The sequence below is a fragment of the Molothrus aeneus genome, chromosome Z (assembly GCF_037042795.1).
Source record: "Molothrus aeneus isolate 106 chromosome Z, BPBGC_Maene_1.0, whole genome shotgun sequence".
In the NCBI taxonomy this organism is placed as follows: domain Eukaryota; kingdom Metazoa; phylum Chordata; class Aves; order Passeriformes; family Icteridae; genus Molothrus; species Molothrus aeneus.
This window is the reverse complement of record NC_089680.1, coordinates 45027385-45041634: the sequence shown is the minus strand read 5'-3', so window position 1 is coordinate 45041634 and position 14250 is coordinate 45027385. Positions and strand designations below refer to the sequence as shown.

Sequence of the window (14250 nt, the reverse complement as noted above, 5' to 3'; positions counted from 1 at the left end):
GCTGGCTTATTTTGTTATCATGATTTTATTGTAATTAAGTACTGTGGAAGGCCGCTGTTTCTACCAGAAAAAATATGTTACCAAGAAAATATTAACCTGAATACCTCCCTCAGGTTTTGTTACTGTTTACTTTGACACTTTTCTTGTCCCACCCCTGAATTTTATCTTTGAAGTTGTCTTAATTGTCGTTAGGAAAGCACTTTCTTCTCTAGTCTTTTTGCCATTGAAATGGCCATTTTTGCTATTTTAGACATGATGAAGCAAAGTTTTCAAAATATGTCCTCTTATAGGGGTCCTCAACAGCAAGCTATGCAAGAGCCACTCCAAATTTGTGCTGGGGAAAAGAACTGCCCCTTTTGACAGAAGTGCCACTAGGAGCACTTGTATGTTCAAGGTGGAAAATTGGGCATTTTGAAAAACAAAATCAGCAGCTTTCCCAGAACCTGGAACAAGGGAGTGAAAATTCTTCTCTTCAGCATTTGGGTAACAAGCTGATCCCCAAGGCTGGGCATTTTAATATATTGAATTTCTTAAGAAGGGAGAGGAAAGAAAAGTGACTTAGCCTTTGCTTGAGTTAAACTTCCTCTGAGATGGTGGGTGGTGATTATAAAAGAAAAGTAGTAGCATTTCTTTCATTGCTTTCAGGGCTCCTTTGAGGATGGAAGACATAAAAAAAAAAAAAAAAGTCTGGCCAGTCTCTTTTAAATACTAGAAATAGCAGAAAATGTCCAGATTTTAAGAAGAGCCCAGACACAACGATTTTCCATGCAGATAGTTAGGCATTTTACAATCAGATTTGTGGGAAAAAAAAAAAAAAAAAAAAGAGTGGGTGCATTTCAAAGTGGTTCTGGTGCAACAATTCCCCAGATGTCATGTTGTACATAGGTTTCTTCTATCTTGAGTTTGCAAAGCCAGCAGAAGAGGGAAAAACACTAGCAGTCAGAAGTCTGACAGCTAAAGCTATAATTTTACATGGGTTTAATCTCAATTTCCATGATTATGTTTCATTGTGTTTAATGGAAATTTAAGAATGTACTTAAGCACTTGCAGAATTGGGACATATTTGGATGAATTACGGCAAAAGAACTGAAAGTGAAAACCATGAGTAGAATTTCCAAAGCATCTGTAGGTGACATAACAACAGGCTTAAGATGTTCTTCTGCATTACATATGATAATTTTGTAGCTTTTGTGAGATAGAAATCACAAAAAAATAATATAATGGTTTAAAAACTATTTGGCAAAGAGCTTTTTTTTTTCCAAACTACTATTATGACTTTTTATGCATAATAACCACTTCTGACTTACTGGTCTTCCTTTGACTGTATGTGTAATTAAATCTGAAGGTGCCATTGATTCTAATGACTTATGTGCAATTTTTGGTAATAGCATTTCTATAGCAAAACACCAATATTCAATTTCGAGTTAGCAATAAGTCACTGTCAGTAAGAATAGACTAATATATCTTTATGATGATGAGCTTGTATGGGGTAATGAGATGTTTTTAATCAAACAAAAGGGTAGGTTCAGAGTTGTAATTTGAAATTCTATTTTTAAAAAGGTTTGAGGAACTATTGGAAGTAAATTGTCTTTCATTCTGCCTTTTGTTTTCATCCCTCTGAAAAGATTCATTACTGCCTATTCAACTTGTTTTCCTAACATTCTTGTGGTGAATTTGGGATGCACAGTGCATAACATCTGTGAATTTCCATAAAATGAGGCTGTGAAAGTTTTCTCTATACTTTCCATTTGATGTTAGAAACCTCCCTGAGTAGGTTTTAGGCATCTCAAGAATGTTTCTGTCTTTACTGATCTAGATTATACTAAGTGCTGCTGTAAAGCATTATATACTAATAGGTTTAATGACTTACCATTTCAGAACAAAAGAAAGGGGCGGGGGGAAAGTTATTTCATACATGCATATGTATTTCTTTTCAAAAGAGAAAAGAGAACAATTTGATAAACTGAAATTTTTTGTGTGTGCAAATATTATAAATTTTTGTGCCCAGGGTGTTTCAAATAAAACTAGATGAGAGGTGGTGTTATGTAACTATGGCTGTTGTTGAAAGTGTGATTTTGCAGGCAGATTAACTTAGTTTCCTTCCCTAGGCCAACACTGCTGTAAGAACTGATTTTTCCTTCCAACCCTCAATTTCAGCCTACCAGTGCAACAGATAATTTTAGTATTAGCAGATGTAGCTAAATTTTGTATCAGTGCAGTACTTTATAAAAATAATTTACTATCAGGTCAAAAATCTTCTATATTGACTCATATTTCTAATACTCTAAATTTCTACATTTCTTGAGTAAATGCTCTAATTTTGGTGGATTAGTGTCTATATAGCAAGGAAAATTTGTGGCTCTAGAACACTCCTAGAGCAGAACACAAAAGGTTCTGGATGATTGTAATTTTTTTCCTGCTCTTTAACCTACAAATCTAGGTTATTAAAAGTACTTATCCAGGGATTGAGTAATAAAATTAGTTAAGGTTTCTCATAGTTCTCAGTGTTACAAGAACTGTGTGCCTGAAAAGAAGCAAAGGCTATCATAATGCTTTGCTTTTGAGACCAAAAGTTGATATTCTTCAGGTGTAAAGAAAACTTGGAATAGCTGTGCTGAAATTACTAGAAATGCATATGTGCTGTTGTGTGAATAAAAGAGAGTAAATCCCCTCAGGTTTAAAACACTTATTTTAATCCACTTGCTCAAATAATCTCTAACAATTCAATCTAGTACCTTCAAAAGTAGTAGGCGACTTCAGACAATCAGATTTTACAGCCAGAAGGGGCCTGATATTCACTAAATTCTGACCATTCCCTTCATGAAATTCAGGCTTCTTCTAAATTCAAAATGCACACCCAAAAAGTCACTTAGAGACATCTTAACACTGTAGATGCAAGACCTGCTGATTCTTGAAACTGTTAGAATAAATTAAAACAATCCATTTCAGTTTTCTTTGGGTGTAATCTTGTGCTATTATGTATGCAGTCATCTGCATACTTTGAGTTGTACAGGGAGTTGTAGTCCAAGTTACTCTTGGACTTTAAATAAGTGTTTGTATTTATTTGGAGTCCTTAAGTTTACTCAGTCTTGATTTTCCAGATGAAAGTCAGAAATATGCTTTGACTATGGGCTTTAGGTGTCCACGTTCCAATATAATCAACAGATGTTTAAAACTGTTTAAATACAGTAAACAAGGCCTTTCTTTGGAGAGATGTGATTTATCCAGTGACAATGTTCCAGTTTCTTCCCTGGTCTTTTCAAACATTAAGTGATGTCTACATTTGCAGGGTACTAAAATTGCTGGTTAGGAAATAGAAACTTAACCCCAGTATTCTTTGGTTTAGAAAAGTCAAGCAGGGTTGAAAAAAAATCTTAGAGAAGCAACCTGCTGGAAAAAGTAAAGTTACAATCCACAAAAAAAGTTGTTTTCTTTAGGCCTGGAAATGTAGGAAAGCTTTGTTATTCAACTACTCTGAAGACACTTCCTATGTTTGGCAGAACATAAAGACATCTTAAGAAATGCTAGAAGATCTGTTGCCAACTCTTAGTAAAATGTCAATATGCTTCCATTTTCTGTCTTAAGAGAGAAATATCATTTTAGATAGTGTATCTTGGTTGAAACAGTTAATTCAGTCCTCTCTGACATTCCTTCATACCTCACTCACAATCCTACTATGCATCCTTAAATCATTGTGGTTTGCATTTTTATCATTGCAGCCCAATCTTTGGTATGGAATTTTGAAATGAGAGCTCAGCTCACAGAAAAATACTGTGCTGCATTTCATTAATCAGAAGGTATATGAGCAGGAAAAAAAGCAATAACTTTGTATACTATTTCTGTCAATACAAGGGTTACACCAGAGTTAAAGGAAAAGGTAGAAGGAGAATTCAGCAAGATAATATATGCAACTCTCCAAAACTGAATCAAGTCAGTTGGTTTATTCTGATTTTGGAAAAAGAATTTGCATGCTCAAAGTGGTCTTTAATTCCTGACTGGCAAAAGCCAAGCCAAACTAAACCATTACCTTGATAATCTTAAAAGTCCCATTTAACCTAGGCCACTATATTGTTCTGTGATAAAAAAATCAGCTATGTAACAGCCCACTGATATACAGATTTTTAATAACTATATAATTGACCACAGTTTGACACTTTACATTCTTTAACATAATCTGTATTTTTAATGTAGCTGTGGTTTCTGGTAAAACATTTTCAGTACCACTAGGGATTGTATAGAAGCTTTTGGCATCAACATTGTCTCAGTATTGAATAACAAGTTTCAGAGCTTTATTTCATCCTTGTTTACTACATCACTATGAATTAAATCATCTTTGGACTACAAAATCAGATGCACTACACCTTTAAGTCTAACTATGAAGACCACAGCCTTCTGCCTCATTTTAGTCACATACAGTGGACTTTCTGACAGGGAATGTTTAATAACGTGAGACCTCAGGCCTGAAAATCCAAGAGCTCAGGATGCTGAAAAGCTACAATCAAGTAAGGGACAGTGAGGAGCTCTGCCAGCTCCCTGGGCAAGCCTTGCCTCAAATCTAGCAAAAACCCCTTTAGTGTACAAGGAAGAGCAGGTGACCCAGGCGTGAGAATGAGAACGGCCATAGGTCAGTAGAACTCCCAAGTAATGTAATGCGACATGTCTTGAGAAAGCACTTAAGGAGAGAGGCGAAAAAGGACAGTTCTTGGCCTCTCTGGAACATGGAAAAGGAGTTAAGGGTATTCAAAATGTAGAAAATGGTAATTTCTGCAAAAGTCCTTTGGAAGTGTTGCCCCTGTAAATATTAGAACAGAAAATTCTAACGTCATCATATTCTTGTTCTTAAAAGCATGAAGGATGAGGAGTGAATCTGGAATAATAAAAAAAAATCTCAGTTAAATATAATTGTTTTAATGAAAATTTGGAGGTAAACGAGCATCTACCTTTCTTTATATTTAAATAGAAGGCTAAGAAAAAAAGTATCTTCAAATTTCAGAGAGGGTCATCAAGATTTTGTCAAGAACTACTCTTGCATTTGTTAGTTTATTTAGGTAGAGTTCCTGTTTTGTCTCTGAAGCATGCTGACACCACTTGAAAGCCATTATTTGAACTCAGTCTAGTAAGTATGCAGAAGAAATCGGTGCAAAATTCTTTTTTTTTTCCACACATAAAGCTGTTTCTGCTTCTGTAAATTTGAGTTTAAATGAAACCTGTCTGTAATCATTTTTCTACAAAATTTGGAGCTCTAATGGGAAAAAAAAATTTGGAAGCAATGGCACAAAATCAGAACAGATTAAATTTAAAGATTCCAATGAAAGGAGAGCTATCATACCATTTATTTAAATGTATTCACTCTAAAAATGTCATTTACATTAAGCAGAAAGCAGTCACCATTTCAATCTCTTAATGTCATGTTAACCTAGAAGATCATTGCCTCTGTTGGACATAAAGGTTCACTTGGAAGATGGGGTGGATAGAGAAAGGGGACTAAACAAGAACTGTGTTATTTTAGTTTTCCTTTGAACACTGGGATTTTGGAATGGGACGACCTTTAAGGACCCTTCCAAGTTAAGTCTTTCTATGATTCTCTTATGATTCTGTGATTACAACAGTGATGCCTTTCAGAATCAAACACTCATCATTATGGGACTAAGCAGGCTATTTCTGCAGTATTCACGCATATACAAAAATTTCCCATTTTCATTAAAGTCAAATTTGTCATGAAAATTAAAGGTCATATCCTAAACTAATCTAAGTCATGTTATCTCTGAAGTTATATTAATTTACAAGAAGTTATGTTTTGGAAATTATGCTGATTTTATATTGAAGTTCATGGAAGAAATATTTTGAAATATTTTTGATGAAAGACTTTATAGAAGTTGCCACATTTATTCATTTGAACATTTTCAGAGTGAAGGTGTTTATGATTTCTTTGTTACTATATATCCATATACTATGACTTAAATTTTGCTCTATCTAAAAAAAAATATCAGATATCAAAATTCAGGAGAAGCTTGTTTCATGCAGTAGTATCCTTCACTTGGTATCCAGGAACCAAAAATACATCTATTAATTTCAGTCACTAAATATTAGGATCGCCTACACTGTGCTATGAAATCAGTAATAATTTAACAAATGTTATGAAGAACGAGGAAAAAGAAGTCACAGCAATATTGTCCCTACTTTAAAAATCAGTATTTACAGTACCCATAGAAAGCTAATAGCTACCTAAATTTTCTAAAAAGTAAAAAAACCCAACCGAAACAAACAAAAAAACCCCAAAAAACACAAACAAGCAACCCCCAAAAACAAATAAAAGCCTACCAAAACCAAAATCAAACTTAAACTAAATGCACCAAACCTATTTATTTTCATGCAAAAAAACCTAGTAAACCTAAAATGGTATATACTGAAGGAAATTAAGGACACAAATGCTAAAACTATGCAAACACCTTAAGCTTATGTGTCTCCTAACCGCTCACAGCATGCTTTCAAATCTTTGGTTCTATGTTTTTATTAATTATGGCATTTGAATGTAATGTTTTCTTTCAGAATCATAATTTAAGATGAGTCAGATGACTCAATTCTGTCACAACCAGACTTCGTAGTAGTAATGACATATTGATCCACTGCAGTTACTGGTACGGTCAGCACTTTTAAAACTGTGCTTATCTTATGCACTGCCTGATTTTTCTTTTGCTTCCTTTGCCCCATTTAGTTTGAAAACCACTCTTATTTTTAGGAAGGATTTATTTTTTTGTGATGGAGTTTCTTCATTGCATCTCAAAATATCACAATTTATCACATTCAGATTTATCTGTCTAGCTACTTTATGCTATTTGCAGTGTCCCACTTTCCCACTTTTTCATGAACCACCCTTTGAAGGAAAGTAGCTCTTCATAATTGGGCAGTTGACCTTCGTGAGACAAGGCTGCTCTTGATAAAAACAGAACTGTAGCATTTATAACTTTAATCAAAAAAATTCAAGGAATCTGTAGTATCAATTTGAAGTATCAATTTGACCCATAAAATACACTACAATCAGAGAATCAGCATTGAATCAGAATTAAATAATTTTGGTTGGAAAGGACTTTAAAGACCCTCTAGTTACAGTCCCATGAGCAGGGATGCCTCTTACTAGATCAGGCTGCTCAAAACCCCATCCAACCTGACCTTGAACCATTCCAGGCATGAGGCATTCATAATTTCGAGCAAAGTTTTCCAGTCTTTTACTAACCTCACAGTGCAGGATTTCTTCCTAAGATCAAATCTAAACCTTCCTTCTTTCAGGTTAATGACAATATGACATTACCTCTTGTCCTATTACTATGTGGCCTTGTGAAAAATCATGCATTTGTGCAACGCAATAACATGATGCAGAGCAGGAAATAAAAAAAACAAATAATTAATTAAAGCCTCAGAAGGTAGTGAGATCATATTTTTTATGCTTGGACAACCCTGGGGAAAAAAATACTTTCAATACATCTATGTGCACAGGCTGAAAAAGCTGCATAGTATTCTAAAATTATGTCAGTGAAGGTGAAAGTGATCGGAATTTTTTAATGGGTACAATAGACAGAAGACAAGATATAGAGGAAATTTGGAATTAAGTTATAGTATAAAAGAAATGCCCAGTGGGGTTCTAGTGAAAGTCAATTTTGGCAAAATTGCCAAAGATGGCAGGTTGATGAACCCGAAGAGAGAAGTAAATTTCTCAGAGGAAAAAATAACTTGGTGTGGACACCATTCTGACTAATGCACCTGATCCACTAGCATTAAGACTCTGATTCTAACTATGCAAAATTCCTTCACATTATTTAAACTGTACAGCTGTGAAGGCTACTCCATACTTTGGGTGTGAAGAGCTTACACTTTTTAGGGTGTAAATTGTGTGGTGTGATAATATTCTAGCTTCATTTAACCATCTTATAGAGCTCCTCAGCTCTACTAAGCGTGTTTATAGGAATTCATTTTAAAAAGATGATATGCAATGTGCAGAAACAAAAAAAAATAGTTGCTGCTGCTGTTGTTAGCAAAATGTATATTTTGTGCATTGCAGCAGGTAGATAGATAATGGTTAGCAGAACTGCATCCTGTGGAGAAAGACACATTTTCTGGGTCACTAAAAAGCCAGCTCACTCACTTTAAGTAAAATAGTAATTGAAGGGTAGAAGATTTATTATGGCAGTGGATTGGAGATTCTAGTTCACTTAAATAAAACACAGGTTCTGGTAGTCAGAAAATGTTTTTTACTTCCTTTATGAACTGACCAGGTTCTGGGCTGTTCCCCTGCTGTTTGAATTCCAGTTTTTGCCTTAAGTTCATTTCTCCCTCAGTGCACAGACAGTTTCAGATAGTAGTCTGTCTGTCAGTGAAATGCTGTGAAGGCTGTCACATTCCGTCTCTCATTTCTTTCCCTTCAGTTACATAAATAACAAGAATTTCAACGCTGTCACTCCAGGATCATGTGAACCCTTGAACATAACCAAGATTGCTTTGAGAGTGGCTGAGACCAACATTGGATACCTCAAGCTCTGAGGCATTGTTTTTTTTTCTGTCTTCAGGAAGGAATGTATTCACAGCAGCTTAATTTCAAAGCAGCTGTGAATAAAGTTGAAGTCCTCTGAAGGACTCTGCCATGGGGCTGGGCCTGCCCCTTTGGGGTCTGACTGGAGGGATTGCATTGCCTTGCACTTGTGCTCCTGCCCAAGTCACTTTGGAGATTAGCATGGAAGGTTGGGTTTGTAACTGTAAGCAAACAAGTGACAGCCAAATGGGAGAACCAGTTCCAAAAAACAACCGCTCATAGAGACAGGTGTGAGTCTTGCCTAAAGACTGAAATGGAAAATCATAAGTGCCATTTCACTGATCAGAGGAAGAATTTTTCCCTTTAAACTAGATGACGGTTTTGTTTCCAAAATGCTGTATTTATCTGGAGGCTGCTGCATAAAGGAAAAAGCTAAACACTTCAGAGGAAAATTTATATAAATAGTTAAGCTGCCATTAGTATAAGTTCTCTCTTTACTACAATGCCTAGTGTTCTCCTTCAATTAAAGTATCATACTTATCTTACATAATCTTCTAATGATATATTCCAGTTAAAATGCTGGGATTTTTATCTCCACTCTCAAATTAACATTGTGGTACATTCAGCATATTCAATAAGAACAAAAGCTATGAGAAGGAAAAATTTGTGATTTCTGAAATAAGTATTTAGCAGAGGAATGAATTTTGAATTAATACATGTTGGAAAGCACTTAGATAATTTTGCCTTTAAGGACACTCTTACTGAGGTCTCTCAAAGTAAGCACATTGTACTTGAATATATTTAATATTTTTGAATAATTTATCCTTTCTTGTGAGATGGTTCTCAGATCTCAAGTGCACACAAAAAAAAGTAAAAAAAAAAAGACAACACAAAATTACTTGGGTAGTTTGGTAAAGTGTGTCTGATTACATTATTGCTTCTCATTAATTTATTTTTGGTTGAAATCAAGACTCTGAGAAGTAAAAGCTTTACCTTTTTGTAGCCTTTAAAGGACACAGAGGACTAGACAAGAGTAGTGCTTTTATGAGTCTTCTAACTGTGTCCTACTTGGTGATGGGAAACACCACTGAGGATATGGAGTCCTACAGAGCTTTAGTCCTTTTAGTCTCGCATGAATTATAATTGCTGCAAATATGAAAAGTAATAAAGAACTTATTATGTTTTGAAATTACCATCCGGAGGGGGAAGAAAGCTCACCCCTTTTTTGTATATTTTCCAGCTATTCTTCTGTCCCTGACAAATACATTTTAAAGAATATTTACTACAATAGACTCTTATGGCATGTATTTATTTATTCATGGCATGTAAACATAGAAAACAGCATTTATAGTTGAAAAGAGGACACATATTACAGTAAAAAATAAACACTAAACAAAAGCATTCAAAAGAGATCTTTCAAAAATTCAAGAGAATCTGAAAGTATTTTGAGGTAAGTCTTTAGTTAGGTATCACTGACATTTCTGTCTAACTAGGGAACCTCTGCTGAACTCCCTAACTAGGGAACCCCTGCTGAACTCCATAATACAGTTCTGCACAGTTCTGTAAGTGGTACAAAGGACTAACTTCTCTTTGCAGTGATTTTGCTTCCCTTCTTCTCCCAGGTACTAATAGAAGGTGTTTGTTCTTTGGTCTTCAACCTTCATTAAAGCATTGTTTTGTTTAAATATTTAGGAATACTGTAACACAATTGCCAAATCTGTAGTTTAAATTATGTTACCACTATAGATTGTAGGATGTCCTTTTTTATGTCTGGAAAGTGTAATAAAACCTGCAGACAGGACCAATTATGTAGACAGACCTTAAACATTGTTTTTTGGCTTGTTTTGGAGTTTTTTTTGCTTATTGTCTTAAGTGTTGTGTGAATGGACAGAGCATAAGTAAAGGCAGAGATTCGTGAAGAACTTTGAAGCACCAATTTTGGAGAAATTTTCTTTTTTTACAATAGGAATTGATTCTTTTGTGAATAGTGTTAGCTGAATTAATTATGTGATTTTGGTTTTATTTTATGTCCCACCATAAAACCATCCTGGAGGTGTCACATTAATTCCTTTTATGGCAGCACAAAAATAAAAGTAAGCACTAAAAGTCTCCAAATGAAAGTTTTTAAAGCTTTCAGAAAGAAAGACAGAAAGAATTGTTCAACAAGTTTAAGCCAAACTAAATAAATCATAGCTTAAAAAATTAATTTCTAGAAAAATGCTTTGTTTTGAGCATATTTAGTTCTAAAAATAAAACTGCTGAAGCCTGTAAACATAGAAAACTGCATTTATAGTTGAAAAGAGGACATAGATTACAACTTCTTTGACATTATTTAATTTGTATCTGATGGCACCATTTGGTGAAACCAAAACTGAGCTCATAATACATCTGTATCACTGAAATTTTTTATTAGAAATAAGGCAAAAGTTCCCAATTACTGTCCCTTTGTGTGAGCAAACTTTTATGACAGCCAGATGAAATGAGCTTTCTCCTGTTTATTTGTTTGTGTGTTTGGTTTTTTCAAATAATTAACATGTATTAGTTAGCCTGGATAAAAACATGTGTTATCTCCTATAGGAGCCTTTCAAAGGGAGAATTATTATGTTCCCTTTCTCAGGTGTTTATTGTTATTAATATGTGTTTAAAAATAGTAGGAAAATATAATAACTATATTTTCCTATATATATAGCTATAATTATATATAGCTCCAAAAATTAGGTATACATTAAATTCTGGCTACTAATCTTAAAAAGGAAGCAGTTGCTATAAATTGATCAGATATACTGGGCTTCCATATGAAGACTGCATCTCTTTCACTTGACAAAAAGACATTTGCAGGAGTGTGGGAGATTTTGATTTCTAAAGACATTGTCAATAGGAATAAATAAGCACTTCCTCTCAGAAAAATAAGGACAAACAAAGAAATGTCCTGGAAGAAATATGGGAATTCCAAAGGGAATATTTTCACAGAAAGGGGAATATTTTCACAGAAGGGAAAATCTCTGAAACTGGTTATTCTTGGAATTTATTAAGTATATTTGTATCTAGATTGAGGAACCAAACAGGAAAGTGAAATGGAGCAGGATCTTTGCTTCTACAACCAGGGTACAATCTCTCAGGCAGGGAGATCTGAATAAGTGGGTTGGCAATACTGAAATATTTAGCTGTTTCATCAGCTTTATAGGGCACTCAGTAGCTCTGTTCAAAAACTGAGCAGCTCAACAAGCAGGAGCACCTTGTGAGAGCCAGGGCAGAGGTGTAGAAGGATATTTTGGCCTGAGGATCTCAGGTCTGTGCATGCAAGCACAAGTGATTTCTTTGCAGCACTCTGTGCAATTCCAGTAACTCTGTATGGCAGCCAAGGTGGCTGTTTCCCTAAGGGGATCAGAGGAATGAAGATTTCAGCCATTTCCTGTCACTTTGCAAGGCATCATTTTAGACTGTCTTGCTAATAAGTGAAGTGTAGCTTAGGGCAAAGAGACTTACCTTTCAGATACGATTTCAGTCTGAAAACTTTAGGGATCTGGCTTTACCTGTATATTCAGGTTTGTAATGTGATTATCAGTATTCAGTGATATTGGGCCATGAAATAGATCTGGGTGTTAGTAAGAAAATGGTAGAATGGGCTTTCACCTTCAGGATTTTTTTTCTTTTTCCTCTCTAATAATAAGAAATTTACTAGACCATAATGGTTAAGACAGAAAGGATTTTAAATTTTAAATCTATTTTAATGAGATTAAATGAAACAAGTTTTCTGGGATTACACATTGGAATGCTGAAAAAAGTATTAACAACCTCTAATCCAGCTCTCTGTTTATATAGTTTAAGGAGGTATAGGTCTTCTGAACAGAAAGCTGAACCAAAGATTATTTTGTGTAAGTAACCAATTTCCAAGATCATATAGTCCAACTTATCTGCGTGATCCACATCCTTCACTAGATCAAATTCTCATCCAACCTGAGTTTGAACAGTTCCACAACTTCTCTGGACAACCTGTGCCAATGTTTACGACTCTCATGTAAAAAATATCTTCGTTATACTAAATCTACTCAAATACCCTCAAATATATTTCAATTTAAAACTCTTGCCTCTTTTCCTGTCCCTAAGGATCTTAAAAAAATGACTCTGTCTTTCATACGGACTCCCTTTTAGTCTGCAATGAGGCCTTCAGGAGTGGTCTCTTCTCTAGGCCAAAAAAATTCCATCTTCTCAATCTTCCTTCATAAGGAAGATGTTTAAGCCCTCTGTTCATTCATGGATTATGGAGCATCATTAAATGGTCCTCTTCTGGACCTGCTCTGCTGGGACCCCAGAGCTGGATGCAGGGTTCCAGGTGGGCTCTCCCCAGAGCAGAGCAGAGGGGCAGAATCCCCTCCTTCCCCTGCTGCCCACGCTGCTCTGGATGCAGCCCAGGACACATTTGGCTCTCTGGGCTGGGAGTGCTGGGTCACGTCCACGTTTTCATCGATCACCACTCCCAAATCATTCTTGGCATGGCTGCTGCCAGTCCCTTCATCCCCCAGCCCATACTGATACTGTTGGTTACCTTGACCCGGGTGCAGGACTTTGCACTTGCCCTAGTTGAACTTCAAGAGATTTCCCCTGTCCGATCTGTCAGGGTTCCTCCAAATGGCATCCCTTTGCTCCATCAAATCCAGTTTGTGTAGTCTGCAAACTTCCTGAGAGTGTACTCAATCCCACTATGTCATCAAGGAAGATGTTTATGGCATAGTTGCCAGTATAGACCCTTGAGGGACATCACTCATCACTGGTTTCCACCTGGACATTGAGACAATGACTATAAAACTTTTTGGGTATTGCCGTCCAGACAATTCCTCACCCAATTAAACACCCATCCATCCATCTATCCATCCATCTGTCTGTCCATCTGTCCATCCATCCATTCACCCATCCCATACCTGTCCCAATTAGTGGCAGGAATGTACCAAAGGCCTCATAGGTAAATGACAACTGTAGTTGTTTCCTTGTCCACTGTTCAGTCATTCCATCACAGAAAGCCACTGTATGAATTAGTAAGGCATGATTTGGTCTGTGAAGTCACACTGGTTGTGTCACTTCCCAGTATCCCATACGCTTCAAGATACAGAGATCAGAGTTTCTTCCAGGAGAAACTGCACCTTATAAGGAACAGAGATGAGGCTGACTGGTCAGTGATTCTTAGGATTCTTCTTTTTATCCTCTTATTAATTACTTATTATTATGTCAGAATTTATTTTAGGTTTACTTCTTTTATGAGAGAGCTTTTTTTCTCCATTATTTATTCAGAAATTTACATGTGATTTGCATAATAAGGAAATAGAAAATTATATGGCTTGTCTTAAATAATTCTGAAATTCCTTAGGTCTAAGCTAGTAGCTTGTTTTCCATTATTTTGTGAAACTGAATATGAAAAATATTAAGGAAAATCCTTGGCAGAGGCCAGAATTTTCTGACAAGAATATTGCAGTTACAAATACATATCCCACAAACTCCTATTACACACACAGTAACAGCTGCTTAACATACAAGTTACCAATGATTTAAGGCAATATCCAATTGATAGTGTTCTTTCCTGTGAAGCTGCTCCATTGGTCTTGTTTTTCTTGTCAAGTTCTTAAGTTCTACAGAGGAAAACACTGCAGCCATTAGCTCCATTGAAGAGTGCGTAGTGTAATGTGTCTTGTCATGCACAGACACAGCTAACCTAAGTTGCCAGTGTCACATAC

General features: G+C 35.6%; 1 protein-coding gene across 2 annotated transcripts in view; it reads left to right on the top strand.

Annotated features, from left to right (window-relative positions):
* The window catches only part of LINGO2 (leucine rich repeat and Ig domain containing 2), a 490090-nt gene that overhangs the window by 166004 nt on the left and 309836 nt on the right, over window positions 1-14250 (top strand). The window lies entirely within an intron of this gene.